The sequence below is a fragment of the Octopus bimaculoides genome, chromosome 3 (genome assembly GCF_046866305.1).
Source record: "Octopus bimaculoides isolate indiv1 chromosome 3, ASM4686630v1, whole genome shotgun sequence".
Lineage (NCBI taxonomy): Eukaryota > Metazoa > Mollusca > Cephalopoda > Octopoda > Octopodidae > Octopus > Octopus bimaculoides.
This window is the reverse complement of record NC_142930.1, coordinates 67,449,495-67,466,531: the sequence shown is the minus strand read 5'-3', so window position 1 is coordinate 67,466,531 and position 17,037 is coordinate 67,449,495. Positions and strand designations below refer to the sequence as shown.

General features: G+C 35.3%; 1 protein-coding gene across 17 annotated transcripts in view; it reads left to right on the top strand.

Moving 5' to 3' along the window:
• LOC106870336 (myeloid leukemia factor 1) overlaps nucleotides 1-17,037 on the top strand; it is an 86,713-nt gene that overhangs the window by 17,759 nt on the left and 51,917 nt on the right. For 3 of the 17 annotated variants that reach the window (XM_089349148.1, XM_089349147.1, XM_089349146.1), the window contains one exon: nucleotides 1,159-1,208. The exons of the other annotated variants lie outside the window; for them this stretch is intronic. The gene's annotated coding sequence lies outside the window, so the exon portion shown is untranslated. The remainder of the gene's footprint in view (nucleotides 1-1,158; nucleotides 1,209-17,037) is intronic. 17 annotated transcript variants of the gene reach the window in all.

Below are 17,037 nucleotides of genomic sequence, written 5' to 3'. Positions count from 1 at the left end.
TCACTTTGAAAGCTATCACTTTGAAAGCTATCACTTTCATTTTCCTACATTTGATGCATAGTTTTTATCATCCAATCAGTATTCCAACCTAGAACATCCTATATTTCTTTTGGGTAAATTATATTCACAACTGAGTTATCAAATTTATTGAGCTATTTTTAAGATAAAAGGGTGAGCAACTGCACAAAGACTTCATAACAGGCTTGATGGAAAATTAATGCAGTACCAATATGGATGTTTCACCAGTTTAAACAATTCTAGAATCCTTCTTGTATTCATAAACTAACTACCAGCATTACTGGTGTTGTTGTTATTTTAATCAATTGGTATTCACCTACAAAAGGTGACCTTGTGCCATGTTAAAAGAAATTATTACTAAAATTTCATGTGCTAATTGTCATAGTTTAACTGTAAGCTTTTGGTAATCCAACTCTGTAATCAGTTGTCCTTAAAGTGCTTAACTGCTGAACTATATCCATTTGCAGTATATAGTTTCATCCTATTATGTTCTAATTTCAAAATCTACTAGAACTGACTTTGCTTTTCATCCCAATTAGAGTTGATGAAAATAATTAACCAGTATATGCCTGGGTAGGTTCAGTTGACTCTATTCCTTTCCTTCTAATTTGAGTCTGTGACAGTGTAAAAATATCATTATTATAAATTCAAGTACAGGTGTCGTGATATTTTGGTAAAACAAGTTTATGACTTATTCATGCTATCACCTGTTGGACTTGTTGGAACAGCACAAATTAAACAACTGATTTCCTTTCTTATTAAACCCAAAAGAAACAATCTATATATTAGAAATCCTCCCTGTTATTATTGATTTCTGTTGACAAGGCAACACAAAACCAATTGTTTTGTATGGAAGGGATACAACCAATTAAACAGACACCTCAGAATGTGCTAATGTTTATATTATTTATCACAAAGTGATGGAAAACAGTCTTAATTCCTTTGGGATCTGAACTCAGTATAATTTACCTAAGGTTTATTGACTAATTTAAAAAGAAAAAGAGAAAGAAACACAACAATTGCTTGATTTGATGTGCTTTAGTGTAGCCAATTAGTCTAATCAATGTGAGCAACCATACAACACTATACCCAGATTTTGATTCCTGGTTGCAGCTTTTCCTTTCACTTGCTTTATTTTAGTAATGCTGTCAGGAGAGATATGATGTACACAGCCTCTTCTCTGCTTCAAGGTAATATGCAGCTTGTTAATTCAGAGGAACAAAAGTGGAGGAGTTTTAATCAGTTGAACTGACCTTGGTTGTTATTTACATTGTTGATACTTGCATGATTTGAGCTCAGAACGTTGAGGGACTGAAACCTAAAACTGCAATTTGGTCTGGTGCGTTATTTTTTTCTGCCATTCTACTGCATTTAACATTAATAGCTATAATTTTAATAAATATTGTTTTTTGTCACTCATAAGAGATGGTATTAATATTATGGAACTTAAATTTGTTGATCGTTGCTAGTTTTCTAATATTTAACTTGGCTTATTACAATGTACTGTGGTTACCTCCAATTCTTAATAATTCTTATTCATGAGTGAGGAGAAAGAGAAAACATTAGCTTAATAATAAATATTAATTAATTAGATTTTTCTCTTCACTCCATTAAAACTGATGGCCCTAACTCGACTGTTATTGTTTTTGTGAGATGTTGTCACCAGGTAATTTCCCCTTGATTATCATGATAAATTTTGATGTGTACTTATGTAATTAATGATATTTTTAGAGCATTGGAAGGAATGCTTTGTGGTTTTGTTCTGGATCTTTACATTCTGAGTTCAAATTCTGCTATGGTCAACTTTGCCTTTCATCTCACTGGGGTCAATATAATTAAGTATCAGTCAAATACTGGAGTTGGTGGAATTGACTAACCTCCTCCCTTCAAATTACTGGCCTTGTGTCAAAATTAGAAACAGTCATTGTACATCAAGGTGGCAAGCTGGCGGAACTGTTGGCATGTCAAACAAAATACTTAGCAGCATTTCTTCTGGCTTTATATTCAGATCTCAAATGAGACCAAGGTTGGCTTCACTTTTCATCCTTTCAGGTTGATAAAATAAGTACCAGTTGAGTACTGGGTCAATGTAATTGACTAGCCCCTCTTGCAAAAGTTTCAGGCTTCATGCCTATAGTAGAAAAGAATTATTGTACGTCAATATTATGATTCTCTTATCTACAATCTGATAGGAATAGAGAAGAAGGCTATTCTTCACTGAGGAGATCTCGTTAGGTGAAAGCATATCTAGAGTTGTCACCTGTATACTTATAAAGATGAGATGAAATTAATATTGATTTCAAATTTTGGCACAAGTCAGGAATTTTGTGGGAGGGCGTAAGTCAATTATATTGAGTTATTAATTATATCAATGGTTAGAAATTTGGGATTCAAAAAGGACAATATCAATAAGCTACATTCAAAAACAGTTGTTAAATGATGAACAGCAATATCTTCAGTATGAACACCAATAAATATCCCAAAGCCTAGCTTGTTATGAATTTGTAAATAAACAAATAAAATCATATGAAGTACATGTTACATTGTTTCTGCTCCAGAGTCTGAGGTGTAGTTTTTGAGGTGAAATTACAATGACTTTGACTTTCATCTGAACAGATGAAAGTCAAAGTCACTCTCTGTGGAATTTGAACTCAGAACGTAAAGACAGATAAAATGCTTAGCAGAATTTTGTCTGGAATGCTAACAATTCAGTCAGCTCACCACCTTATATTAAATTAATATTGATCAATGATTTAATGCTTCGTTCTCCATTTTTTACCTCAGTACATTAAGTATAGTGGAGGCGCAATGGCCCAGTGTTTAGGGCAGCGAACTCGCGGTCATAGGATCGCGGTTTCGATTCCCAGACCGGGCGTTGTGAGTGTTTATTGAGCGAAAACACCTAAAGCTCCACGAGGCTCTGGCAGGGTATGGTGGCGAACCCTGCTGTACTCTTTCACCACAACTTTCTCTCACTCTTACTTCCTGTTTCTGTTGTGCATGTAATTCAAAGGGTCAGCCTTGTCATACTGTGTCACGCTGAATATCCCCGAGAACTACGTTAAGGGTACACGTGTCTGTGGAGTGCTCAGCCACTTGCACGTTAATTTCACGGGCAGGCTGTTCCGTTGATCGGATCAACTGGAACCTTCGACGTCGTAAGCGACGGAGTGCCAACAACATTAAGTATGATGACCTTCTTATTTCACCCACGATCTCTTCCAGTTTTTCCCCAATATATTATCTCCTCTTACTATTTAAAATATCAAAATTCACTTTTCAAAACACACACATTCACTGAATTGATTTTTGCTGAAATGGGTTACCATTAGTTTTCTTTCATTCAAGTTTTTAACTTTCTCTCATGTTGTAAGTTGGGCTCAAACCTCATTGTTATCAAATTTCTACTTTGTAACTGGTTTATTCATCTGTTCTTATTATAAATGTATGTGTTTTACTATTCTATGACATGTGGTTCCTATTTTAAATACCAAAGGCTTTCTTACTGAGATTTGACTAATTCAAGTGATTTAAAAGAAGCTTACATAGAATACGGTGAAATTTCTCGTTTTCTTTTCTCTTTTTTTGTTGTTGTTGTCTTACTCATTTCCCTAACTTTATAAGGTATTTTCCATTTTGATGCATTTTAATGAAAATCACACACCTACGTGAGTATCCACAAATGTACAGACAAACAATTTCTCACACTATTAACCGACAACAATTGCCACACAGTCACGAGGGAATACTGTCATGAATACGTCATAACATTATATAATGTACACACTTTACCTCATGAGCATACCACCTCCACATAAAATACCACACCTTTTTTTTCCTTCACACCTGTGCCTGCCACTACACCATAACTTGTAAATGATTAATTTCACCTCAAAAACTACACCTCACACTCTGGAGCAGAAACAATGTAACATGTACTTCATATGATTTTATTTGTTTATTTACAAATTCATAACAAGCTAGGCTTTGGGATATTTATTGGTGTTCATACTGAAGATATTGCTGCTCATCATTTAACAACTGATTTTCAATGTAGCTTATTGATATTGTCCTTTTTGAATCCCAAATTTCTAACCATTGATATAATAACTTAATTAACTTCACACAGTAAAGATAAGAATCCAAAAAACAAAAATGTTTGGTTTCAAATTTTCTTTCGAATAATGTCACTAAATTTGGAATCAACATGAATACTGACCATTCCTGTCTACTTTAGAAAGATATATGTGACATTTATTCATTTCCATATCCAAACTGGTGATGATAAATTCAATAATAAAGTAGAATTGCCAGCACCCCTATTATTTCCTCAAACTACATGAGGTCCCAACTTCAGAACTATGAGCTGTCAGAACTTTTGTGAGTTATCCTACACTTTGTTACCTTCATACAGCTTGGCAGACAGGATGACTGAGATTTAAGTGTCTTGAACAGAACACAATGTGTTATAGACAACATACAAAAAATGCATATTTTTGCTGCTTGTCAATTTGCACTCTCATTTATATAGCAAATACCATGAAGTGGAATTAGCTCTCATCCTGTCCACAGGCCTGTTTCAATTCTGAGTTGAAACTGTTTGACTTCATTTACATAACTAACAATTTTAAGGACATAAAAATTACAACATCCGTTTAACAGAAATTTGAGGCTTTGTACTTTTGTAAGAGATCAATGTTACATAACGATTTTGTTTTCTTCTAGAATCAATTTCTGTTATTTAAATAAGGATTGGTTTCTTTCTATATTATTATTACTAAGATGAAAAAATACTGTGTAAGTTTATTTTGTGACTTGTTATGTTATTTTTCTTTTTCTTATTTAACACTCAGTGTGACCTGTTTAATGATTGATGACTAAGATTTTATTATGAAACAGAAATGAGAGTTTGTGACATCAATGTTTTATTCAATAATATTCAATGAAGCAAATGTTACAGGAAATATAATCTTGAATTGTGGATTTGGGTTCTTGCTGATTTACCTCAATATGGCCCACTATACATGAACTTATTCTTTTACTTGTTTCAGTCATTTGACTGCAGCCATGCTGGAGCACTCTCTTGAAGGGTTTTAGTCGAATGAATCAACCCCAGGACTATTTTTTTTAAACCCTAGTATCTATTATAGCAGTCTCCTTTGTGGAAATGCTAAATTAGAGGGATATAAATACACCAACACTGGTTGTCAAGCAGTAATGGGGGAACAAACACAGATACAATGACACACACACACATAGATGTATATATATATATATATATATATATATATATATATATATATATATATATATATATATACACACACACACAATGGTCTTCTTTCAGTTCCCATCTACCAAATCCACTCACAAGGCTTTTTCGACCCAAGACTATAGTAATAGACACTTGCCCAAGGTGTCACACAGTGGGACTGAACCCAAAACCATGTGGTTGGGAAGCAAGCTTCTTACCACACAGCCATGCCTCCACCTATAATAATTAAATCAACACTCCTAGCATTCATTTCATACCTTTGTCAAGAGTATTGGTGGCATAAATGAAACAGTTCCTCCTGGGTTGTCGACTTCTATGAGACCTTACCATGCAAACATAATCTACTAAATCTTATTCTTTAATGATTAAATCTTTGTACTTAGGACATGGCCATTTTTGTAAAAATTATCATGATGAAATTTATTTTACCTGTTTTTAAAATAAGAAAAGACATTGATGTTCGTTTTTCAAACTATTTCCACATCTTATATGTGTCTTAGACACAGAGTTTTGATTGATAATCTCTTCAATCAGTTAAGTGTTATACCTAAGATAAGCCAGGGGTTGTGCTAGGAACTATTATTCTGATGGTCTAACAACTGATTTGTGGTTTTAGAAGACATTAGTGTTGTCATTTTAAGGTGTTTATGTATTTATCTTTATATTCCCTAAAGTATCAAAATGTGTAAACAAATGCGTCAGTCTAATGTTTAAACACCTTAAACAGCGAGGCTTCTGTTCTCTGAATCAATAAGTAAGTGATTAGAATAAAAACTCCAGCTGGTGAAATGAAGTTTCTAGGTTTAATCCATAGCCTAGCTCAGAAATACCACTTGAAACTTATTGGAGAGAATACCAAGTGAAGTGTGTTAGCAAGGCTTTTAAAGAAATAGTCTAAGAAACAAACTTCACTCTAAGGTCATCTTGGAAAAGAATATATAAACAAGATCTTTGTTGGTACTCATTGGAACTGAATTAAATCCTTTGTGTTCAGCCTATTTAATGTTTTTTTTTTCCTTTGCTGTAAACAAATAAAGTTATATAGAAGAGAAAGCAATAATTTATTTATTTATTTACATCAATTTGGTTAAGTTTATTAGATAAAAGAACCTAGATCTATTTGAAAGTCATTTAAAATTTATCTCTCTTAGACTTGTTTTATGTATTACACTCATGACAGCATTTATGCTCTCAGATTAAGCTTGAAGATGCTAAAAGAAGATGTAAAAGATGCTGTCAGCATGTTCATATAAAAGGGAAATTATGAAATATTTGAAAACTGAATAGTTAAATATATAATTAAAATTATATGGCTTTATAAGGCTGAAAAATTAGTTATAATTGATAAAGTCAATTTCATTATTAGGATGAACAGCTCTTCTGGAAGATAATTTATGGCAGAACATCAAACGATGACATTTTTATCTTATGATCATCATCAAATAAGTTTGTATTTATTCCATCATAATCATTATCCCCAAATCCAATGCTACCATTTCCATCGCTATAATTTTTCTTGGCCCTAAAGAGCCTCGATGCAATAGTAGATACCGAGCATAATAAACATAGACTCCATATTTATTAAAACAGACATAATGCTTGGATGGTGATATATTTTATTTATAATAGCTTTGATGACCTTTCATAGTGACCACAGATATCTGTAATATTGATGAGTGAGAGCTTGCCTTGGCTAAGATGGCATAACAAAAGCAGAAATACCTCTCAAGAACCAAGAAGTAAATCATTGTCCAACCCCCAAATAAATACTCAGCAGCCTTCTACAGGGTACAAATACCCACTACATTGCAACATCACTATACCTATTACTTACTTGAGATGTTGCACCTGCTACTCACTCATGCATGTACTAACTCACAGGCAAGCTCTCACTCACCAATATTACAATTACTGACCTACTGGTAAACTAAGACTCCTCTTGATCCTCCACCCATATCTCACAATGTTCTTACTTTTCCTTCAATTATCACTCCTACTCTGTATCAACACTGAATATTCAATACAAAGATTTTGCCCTTAACACTTTACCATTTAAACCAGCCATATCTGAACCAAATATTCTATCTGTTTTATGTTGAAACTGGCCAGATTTGGACTTTTGCACCTAGCTTACAATGTCATTCTAAAAATAAACAATCACATCATCGAAATCTTAAAGTTATGAGATAATGCATGATTAATACGTTAACCACTACAGCCTGTCATTACTAGAACTTCACAGTGATGCTACATATTTCCTGTCACACTGTATGTTATTTAATTACAAGGAAATGTAATTTTTTTTAGTATATTTACAATATTTCATATACTTTAATATTTAGCACTTATGTTATTTCAATATCCGCCAAACCGTGTCAAAGATACAGAATAAAATATTTTCTCATATTATGAAAATGTACCACTGGTGGTGCATATGGCAGTTATGTGAAGTTTGTGATGAACCACTGGTGTTACATTTGGCAGTTAACATCTTAATTAAGAACAATATGCATATAAGCTTTACATTAGACAGAGTAATCTTAATGCTACAGGTTTAATTAAACTTACATTAGTTCAAACTAAATGCTAATCATTTCATCCTCATCAAGCTATTCTCAAATTATTATCTCCATTATTACCACCACCACCACACCACCACCACCACCACACCACCACCACCACCATTATCATCATGACTGTCACCATATTATATCCATTTTCCCATGCTGACATTGATTGCAAATCGACCCCAGGACTTATTCTTTGTAAGCCTAGTACTTATTCTATCGGTTTCTTTTGCCGAACCGCTAAGTTACGGGAACGTAAACACACCAGCATCGGTTGTCAAGCGATGTTGGAGGGACAAACACAGACACACAAACATATACACACACACACACACACATATATACATATATACGACATTTCCTCAGTCTTCCTCTCCAGTAATCTCCTTTCATTTAGATTCCTTGCCCAACTAACTTCTTACGTGTGCATCTCATATTGGTGCCAGCACAGTCTCTTCTCTTTCATGCCACAGCTAATTTCAATTTTGCCTGTTTTTTAATTTTTTTTCTCCTCTGAACTTATCTGAACCCGGTTTATTCTTCAATGATAACATAATTCATTCAGTGAAACTTGCTTATGTGTGTGTGTGTGTGTGTGTGTGTATGTATGTACACATGCCTGTGTATAATTACATCATAGGTGAATTATTTTAACCCTTTAAGCTATTACATTCAGTTTCACATATTCACATATTTATTTTTTAAAACAGCATTATCTATTTTGAAGTGTGAAAAGGTCTTGTCACACTTCTATGACCTTGTTAGTGACACAATTTCCCCACTACATCTCAAAGAAAATTGTGTCACTAACTAGGGGCAACAAAAGATTTTTATGCTTCATACTAGACAAATACTATTAAGAAATAAATAGAAGTGTATTAAGAAATAAATAGAACTTTTTAAAGAAATAAATAGAGTGACTGCATACAGGCTGTGATTTAATAGATACTTTAAACATGCACGCATGCATGCACACACACACACACGCATACACACACACACACACGTTTTTAATAATTTTTAAAAAACCAAAGCAATACAAGTTATAAAAATTGATAATGCAGGTTGATGGTTTGTACTTGTACCTGGTATTTCAATATTTCAGAGTTAGGGCTCTTTCTTCAGGAAACCTTCAGACAAAAGGTGTTGTTAGCTGACTTCTCTGTTCAGTGTATACGATAAACACACACGTGCATGCACACATATACATATTATACTGGTGAAATTATATGTATGTGTGAATGCACTTGTGTTATTAGCATGGCAGAATATTTTTCTATTTGCCTAATTTATAATAATTTCATCTCACCAATGCTCCACCCTTAGTCTACATTCTAACAATCATCATTTCAAATATTCTAAGCCTGTTGTTACATCTTCATCCAACATGCATTTACTTAGTAATTTACCTTAATGCTTTAACATCGAGATTACTCTACCAAATGCTAATGCTTATTTATTCACATTGTTTTAAATGAATCATGCATTTTTCTCACAGCTGCAAGATATTGATGATCTGATTGTTTGTTTTTTAGAATGACATTGTAGGGTAGGTGTGAGAGGCTGGACCTGGCTGGTTTAAACATAAAACAAATAAAATATTTGGGTCAGATATAGCTGGTTTACATGCTAAAGGGTTAAACATTTATGTTATTACATGGAAAAATGCAAGCATGAAAAGTAATACTCTTAAGATTATAAATCTGGGAAAGTATAGGACAAGTTATTACACCTGTAAAAACATAGGATAAGCTAATACTTCTAGTAAAGTAAAGAATAAGAAACTTTTTACTTAAAATATTGCAGCAAAGAACGCCAGTTCTTCTAATTTATCACTCTTTACAGTTCTCATATTTTAAATTTATTGTACAAAACTGTTCAGCGAATTTGTAAGTTTGTCTAATTAGTCACTTTTTTTCTGTATTTAAGGTAGTAAATTAGCCAAATTCTACTTAAATAAGTATAGTGTTATTTGTAAACTATAATAAAATAAGTTTTAATATTTAAATTTAAATTTTAGCTGCAATATTTTAAGTAAAAAATTTCTTATTCTTTACTTTACTAGAAGCAATAGCTTGTTCTATACTTTTACAGGTGTAATAACTTGTCCTATACTTTTCCAGGTTTATAATCTTAGGAATATTACTTTTCATGCTCGCATTTTTCCATGTAATCCATGATTTTTCCAGGCATTGCTGTTATAAAATAATTAATGATGTGTCACTTAATAATTTAAGATTTTACCTTATAAAATACTGAAAGATAGCATTTCAATTTTTCCATGTAAGTGATGATAATATTTCAATTTTTTTTCATGCTTAATTTATGTTGCAATTAAATCATTTGATATTACCCATCCACACCAAATTAATGGCAGGGATTTTTACCATGTTGTTGGTTGCACCATGGCTCACCAAAAATTACAAACAACAAGAACCCAAAATCATCAGTTACCAGGCTCACTTTAAGTAACCTAATTTTGCAATATTAGGAGGTCACAGGAATTCATTCAATGAAAAAAAAGATTTTCAATGATTCTGGGATTATGGGGAGGGGGACCCCCCAATTAATTTTTTCCGAACCAAAATAAGGGATTTGCAGCATATTAGGAGGTCAGGGTACTTGATTCCATGCAAAAAAGTCAGATTTTTTTTTTTCTTAGTGAAAATCTTGTGGGTGTTATTATAGAAATCTACTATAATGTTGTTATTTAGCCTCAAATCAACCCTGAACTCAGAACGTAAAGACAGGCGAAATACCGCTTCTGGAATACAAAGTTTTGTCGAAAATGTTAAGAAGTAAACCCTCTTCTATGTGACACATTCTACCAGTAAAAAAAAAAAAATTAGTGAAATAATCTGTACGTCAAAGTCAACCTTGGCGAAATTTGAACTCAAAACATAAAGTCAGATGAAATACTGCTAAGAATTTCTCCCAGCATGCTAATGTTTCTTATTTTTCTATTGCCCACAAGGGGCTAAACATAGAGGGGACAAACAGGGACAGACAAAGGGATTAAATCGATTCCATTGACCCCAATGCATAACTGGTACTTAACTTATCAACCCCGAAAGGATGAAAGGCAAAGTCGACCTTGGCGGATTTTGAACTCAGAACGTAATGGCAGATGAAATACTGCTAAGCATTTAGCCCGGTGTGCTAATGTTTCTGCTAGCTTGCTGCCTTAGAAAGCAAACATTTATTTTAGAAATATATTCTTTATTCTTATTGCTAAAGCATTACTTCTTACTTCCTTACATAAAATTTCATAACATTGTACCTCATAACTGTTTTTCTACTAATTTTTGTTCAATACGACTAATGATTCTGAATTCCTCATGCATTTTTCTATCATTTAAGCATAAGAAAAGTATACTTTTAATTCAAAATTTAAAAAATTATGTTAATTGAAGATGAATATCTGCCTTACTGCGCACTTGAGGTCTGACATATTTTGATGTAACTTTTTTTTCTATTGAACCAAATCTCAAACTATTTATGCCAAAGTGTAGCTGAAGAGGTGTCCTCTTTAAAACTATTAACAGTTTGCAATTTAGTTGAGAACTGAATTAATGGTGAAGCTTGGAACCTGCTGCGACTGACGAAATGGTGGACTTAAAAATATATTTGTAGTGGCGCGTGTGGCCGCCATCTTGGGAAGTGCCATTGCGCATGTGCAAGGGATTTGCCGTCAGCGGAAGTACCCGAGCACGCATGCGCAATGCAACACGTGGAGAATAAAGATATAGCGTTCTCTCTCTTATTCATCCAGCAACAGTCGTGACAGGACGTTTTACCAGGCTCTCTGACAATATCGACCCCGACATGTGGTCGAAGCTTCCTTTGGTATTATAGCGGCATGCCTTTCACCCGGGAACCAAACGGCTCTACACCAGCCAGGAATAAATTATTGATCTGTTGTTACCGTTGACCCTCGTGTTTGTTGTATTTCTGAATTTAATAAATAATATAAGAGCTGGGGAGAGATGGCCAAGCCATCATATCTCATCCAACTCTTATAACTGGTGACCCCCGACGTGATTCAGAAAATGAAAAGCAACTCGAGAAACGAGGAAATGGAACAAATCCAACAGTTTTAATTACCCCGGAGAGAAATACCATACGGCCTGGAAACTGAACAAACGAGCGAACAGTGATTTCTTTTTTTCGTTTGACTCCACGTGGCTTGAAAAACGAAAAAAAAGGAAAAAATCCTACACACACGCACATACATATAAAAAAATTAAAATTTTTGCTTGTATTGTTTTTTTCTTCCTTGCAGCAACGACGTAAGGTTGGTCAACAATATTTTTTTTTTCTACAGACAGTACAAAGCAACAACCCTCACGAAGAAAAACAAAACAAAATTGTTTTTACAACTTTATTTTTTTTCTCTCTCTTTTGTGCACACCGTAACTTACAAAAAACAAAACAAGTACACGAAAAATATTGTGTCTTTTCTTTTAACGGTGAATTTTCTTTTTGGCCGCTCGTATATTTCATACGACTTCGTTTTCATTGTTTCTCTCCATTCCCTTTTTCCTACCTTGACGGAGTCATCCCAGTAAACATGTCTCATGGTTTACCCACATTCATCGGTGATACCGATGTCTATTTCGCTCAATTGGAGGCCTATTTTCAAGTCTACGACATCTCGCCGTCCAAGGGGTTAAAGTTGCTTTATTGCAATCTGCCTCCATCGCTTGCAAAAGCGTCTAAGGACCTAATCACATCTTCCAAAGACGACGCCACATATGACGAGGTGAAAAACGAGATCCTACGCAGGACCCCCACAGAATTTCTGACACATTTACGAGATCTGAGCGGAGAGTCAACAGATGCTCCACTTCTCCGCAAGATATTTTTTTCTCGTCTTCCGTCGCACGTACAAACAATTCTAGCGGCGGCATATGAGTCAAACCTTGTGGACCAAGTGGCCACAATGGCCGATAGAGTCCTTGAATTCTCTGGAAACCCTTCTCGCGTTGTTTGGCAGTGTACTGAGTCCTCCACGGCAGTCCTCTCTTTTGTCCAACGATGACATTCTTGGCAGGATCGATAATCTCACAGGTCGCGTAGACAACCTCTGCCGCTCTCGCTCGAAGTCTCGGAGCAGCTCACGTTCTCGCAGTACTTCTCGAAATCGGGGAACCAACAGACCTAAAAATGGTATGTGCTGGTACCATGAGACCTTCGCACACAAGGCGCGAAGATGTATTCAGCCTTGTTCTTTCAAACAAACGGGAAACGCGTAAAGGGGAAAATGAGCACGTCACTTTCCTCCACTTTCAATCGTGCAATATTCATTCAGGACCAGGTGTCGAAGGAATTCTTCATTGTTGACACTCTCTCCTGTTGTAGCATTTGGCCACTTCGCCTTACTGTAGACAAACCTCGCCGCTCGGCGATTGTTTTGCACGCCGTTGACTCATCCCCGATTCCTACTTTTGGTCAGCTTTCTCTACGCTTAGACATCGGTCTTCGTAGAGACTTTCAATGGGTTTTTGTCATAGCTGACATTCCGCATCCTATTTTGGGTGCGGATTTCTTAAATCACTTCCAGTTGTTGGTAGATGTCCGACGTCGGAGGCTTGTCGACGACTCGACATCCCTTTCGACGCCGGCAAGGAGCTCTACCAATTCCCCTCTTAGCCTAGCATTTTTTATTGCCACTGCTGGGGACGCTTTTCATTCACTCTTAGCGTCTTTTCCGGAGCTGGTGGACATCACTTTCAAACCGGCAAAGCCCGCGCATTCCACCATCTATTACATCAAGACGACTGGACCACCCGCTTTTTCGCGCCCACGTCGTCTAGCGTGTGGCCGCTATCTTGGGAAGTGCCATTGCGCATGTGCAAGGGATTTGCCGTCAACGGAAGTACCCGAGCACGCATGCGCAATGCAACACGTGGAGAATAAAGATATAGCGTTCTCTCTCTTATTCATCCAGCAACCGTCGTGACAGGTCGTTTTTCCAGGCTCTCTGACAATATCGACCCCGACATGTGGTCGAAGCTTTCTTTGGTATTATAGCGGCATGCCTTTCACCCGGGAACCAAACGGCTCTGCACCAACCAGGAATAAATTATTGATCTGTTGTTACCGTTGACCCTCGTGTTTGTTGTATTTCTGAATTTAATAAATAATATAAGAGATGGCCAAGCCATCATATCTCATCCAACTCTTATATATTCAACCACTACCATGGTTGAATGATAGTTATTTCCTGCACATTTTCTCAGCTTCATGAAGCATATCAAACAGATCATATATAAACTAATGAGAGAAGTTCTACACACGCCAATAAGGAAGTTTCTACACGAACCACTGTATGAACCTCAATGCAATTGTTTCAACCTCTAGAAGTATCAGAAATAGCAAGCAATTATCACTCATCCCACTCCAACTGTCCTTTAAAGGATGGACATATTGAATAATGTAGTCATAGCCACTGTACACCAGAAAATAAGAGAAGCTGGTCACAGCTGGAACACCTTTGATTTTAAGTCTTTTCTATTAGGACTGACTTGTAAACAGAAAAGACAACAACGATTGCAGCTGCTATTACTATTATTAGTAGTATTTTAAGATCACATTTATGTGGCCATAAACAATACTTTTTGGTTCATATATTGCTTCCATCTTGAACAGAGATATCAGTGATTGTAAGACACTGTATTTTCTATATGTTGCAAGCAAGGTTAAACTGCTGCCATGCCTGGTGAATGAGTACCCACCACTGAGGAGATCCAATACAGATTTAAGCCACATAGTCTGGTGATCTCAGAGTTAGGGTGGCAGGAGTTATCTTCTGCTTACAATAAATATTGAATGTGAGAAGTGCACTGAATAAACCAACTGGAAGAGATGTCTTCCTGGGGTTAAATGGCTGTATCATTGTCTCTTTAAAGTGGACATAAACTATACTTTTTGGTTCATATACTGCTTCTATCTCGAACATAGATATTCTAACAGACTAGTTTCCTAGTTACAAAATCAGTGATCATATGACACTGTATTTTCTATATATTGCAAGTGAGGTTAAATTGCTACAATGCCTGGTGAACAAGCATTCACCACTGAGGGGATCCAATACAGATTTAAGCCACATAGTCTGGTGGTCTCAGAGCTAGTGTGGCAGGAGTCCCTTGTTCCCATTTCCTCTGCCATGACCTTTAAACATATCTTTATTCTTCCCCACCACTCTTTCCTTTTTTTTACTTCCTTCTACAGTTATTTCATATTATCATTTTCATCCTTTCTCGGCACATGACCCAACTGTCTCATCCCATTTCTCCTCACAACATCTATCAGTCCATCTTCGCTTTCTTCTGCAGTTCATTGTCTTTTTCTAAAATGAGCAGTTAGCAAACTCAGTGCTTTGAAAATGACCAGAAATTGCAGACTCTATAGTACTCTTTACATCTTCTTGATTTCCTTTACTAAGCTTAAGGTTATGGTATTCATGCTTTTTTTTTTTCAAGACTATTAATGTACTTGAGTGTATGATAAAAAGTTTGCTGTCCGACTACATGATTCTAGGTTCAGTCCCACTGCATGGTACCTAGGACAAGTGTATTCAACCCCACGCTGGCCAAAGCTGTGTGACAGGATTTCATAAATGGAAACTGAAAGAAGCCTGTCACTTATATGTATGTGTGTGTGTCTTTGTCTTCAACATTATGTGATAGTTGTTAATGTTTGTCTCTATCATACAAGCAATGTCATTCATTTCTAATACACTGGGTAAGTATTACTTTGCTTGGAAACAAGTGAGGTTGGTGACAGGAAGGGTATCCAGCCATAGAAAAACTGCTTCAATAAAACAAAAAGCTGTATCTGACCCATGCAAACATGGAAAGTAGTTGTTAAAATGGTGATGATGATAATGTGATCTCAAATTGCTGGCATTTTCCTTTTCTGATTTTTATTGATCCATTTTCTCACTAGTCTAATTTCTAAACACTTAAATATATTGATCTCCTACATAAACACAAGGCTTAGAAAAAAGGAAGTTAGATATCTGGACATAGTCATACATATACATTAAAACTATGTGATTGTACTCAGTTACATGCACATGCATGTACACAGATTGCAAAAGGAGGAAATGGGATGGGAGCTGGTTTTTTTGATTGACTAGTAAACAGAAAATATTAATGTGAAAGTATTCATATATCCATAAATTTATTTTTGTTCTGAATGAGGATGTATAAGAAAAGCAAGCATTTTGAAGTGCACATCTTTGAATCAACTTTCTGGATTAAAAGTAGCTTATTTATCTTATATTAATGTATTTATATATATATAGCGCACACATTTTTGTGAACATTTACGTCATTGGGTATAGATTTCCAAATGGGCCAATCAATCAGTGGCTCACCACATTTTTCCAGTGGTAAGAATGAAAAAGGAGTGTGTGTACAACTTGAGTTGAATAAATACCACAAGGTATTGACTTGTTGAATCAGTTTATCTGTTTTCTTATTGATCTATGTCTTTCTTCTTCACATACACAAGCCAGTGTGTTGATATACATATTTGATTATGAATTAGAATCAGCTCTAACATTATCAACCACACATGCTCAATGTTTATGTTTTGCTTGTTGCCAGTATGCTGCAGTTAGCACAGTGGAGATGACTCCCTCAAAAGACTGGATTTTAAAACATCTGGAAGTCATAGGCACCGTTTTTACAATCCTGTAAATAATAATAATGGTATTTTATATAAGCTTAAATCTTATGGTGACCACTATGCAATGACTAAGGGAAATAGTCTCTAATAAAGGGGATATAAGCCCTTGACAGGAAAAAGAAGGCTTTCCTATCTGTGGATATATGTACACACATATATAGTCATCTATGAATCCATAAGTCTGATAAAAATGCACCAATTTATTTGTCAATAGAGTGGATATATTAATCAAAGTAATACAGTATTGTAGATCACTTGCTGCTGATTTTACCAAGTGGTTTCACACCAAATATTAGGTAACCGTCCAGTTACCTATTATCGGGTGCAAAACCGATTGATAAGATTGTCCAAAATGGATCTATAAAACTATACTTTGATTAATAGATATATATATATATTAATCAAAGTATATGGCATGATGCCACTTCTGAAAGCCTACATGGATGTAATTACTGTCCTTGCATCCAAGGAGTTAGAAAC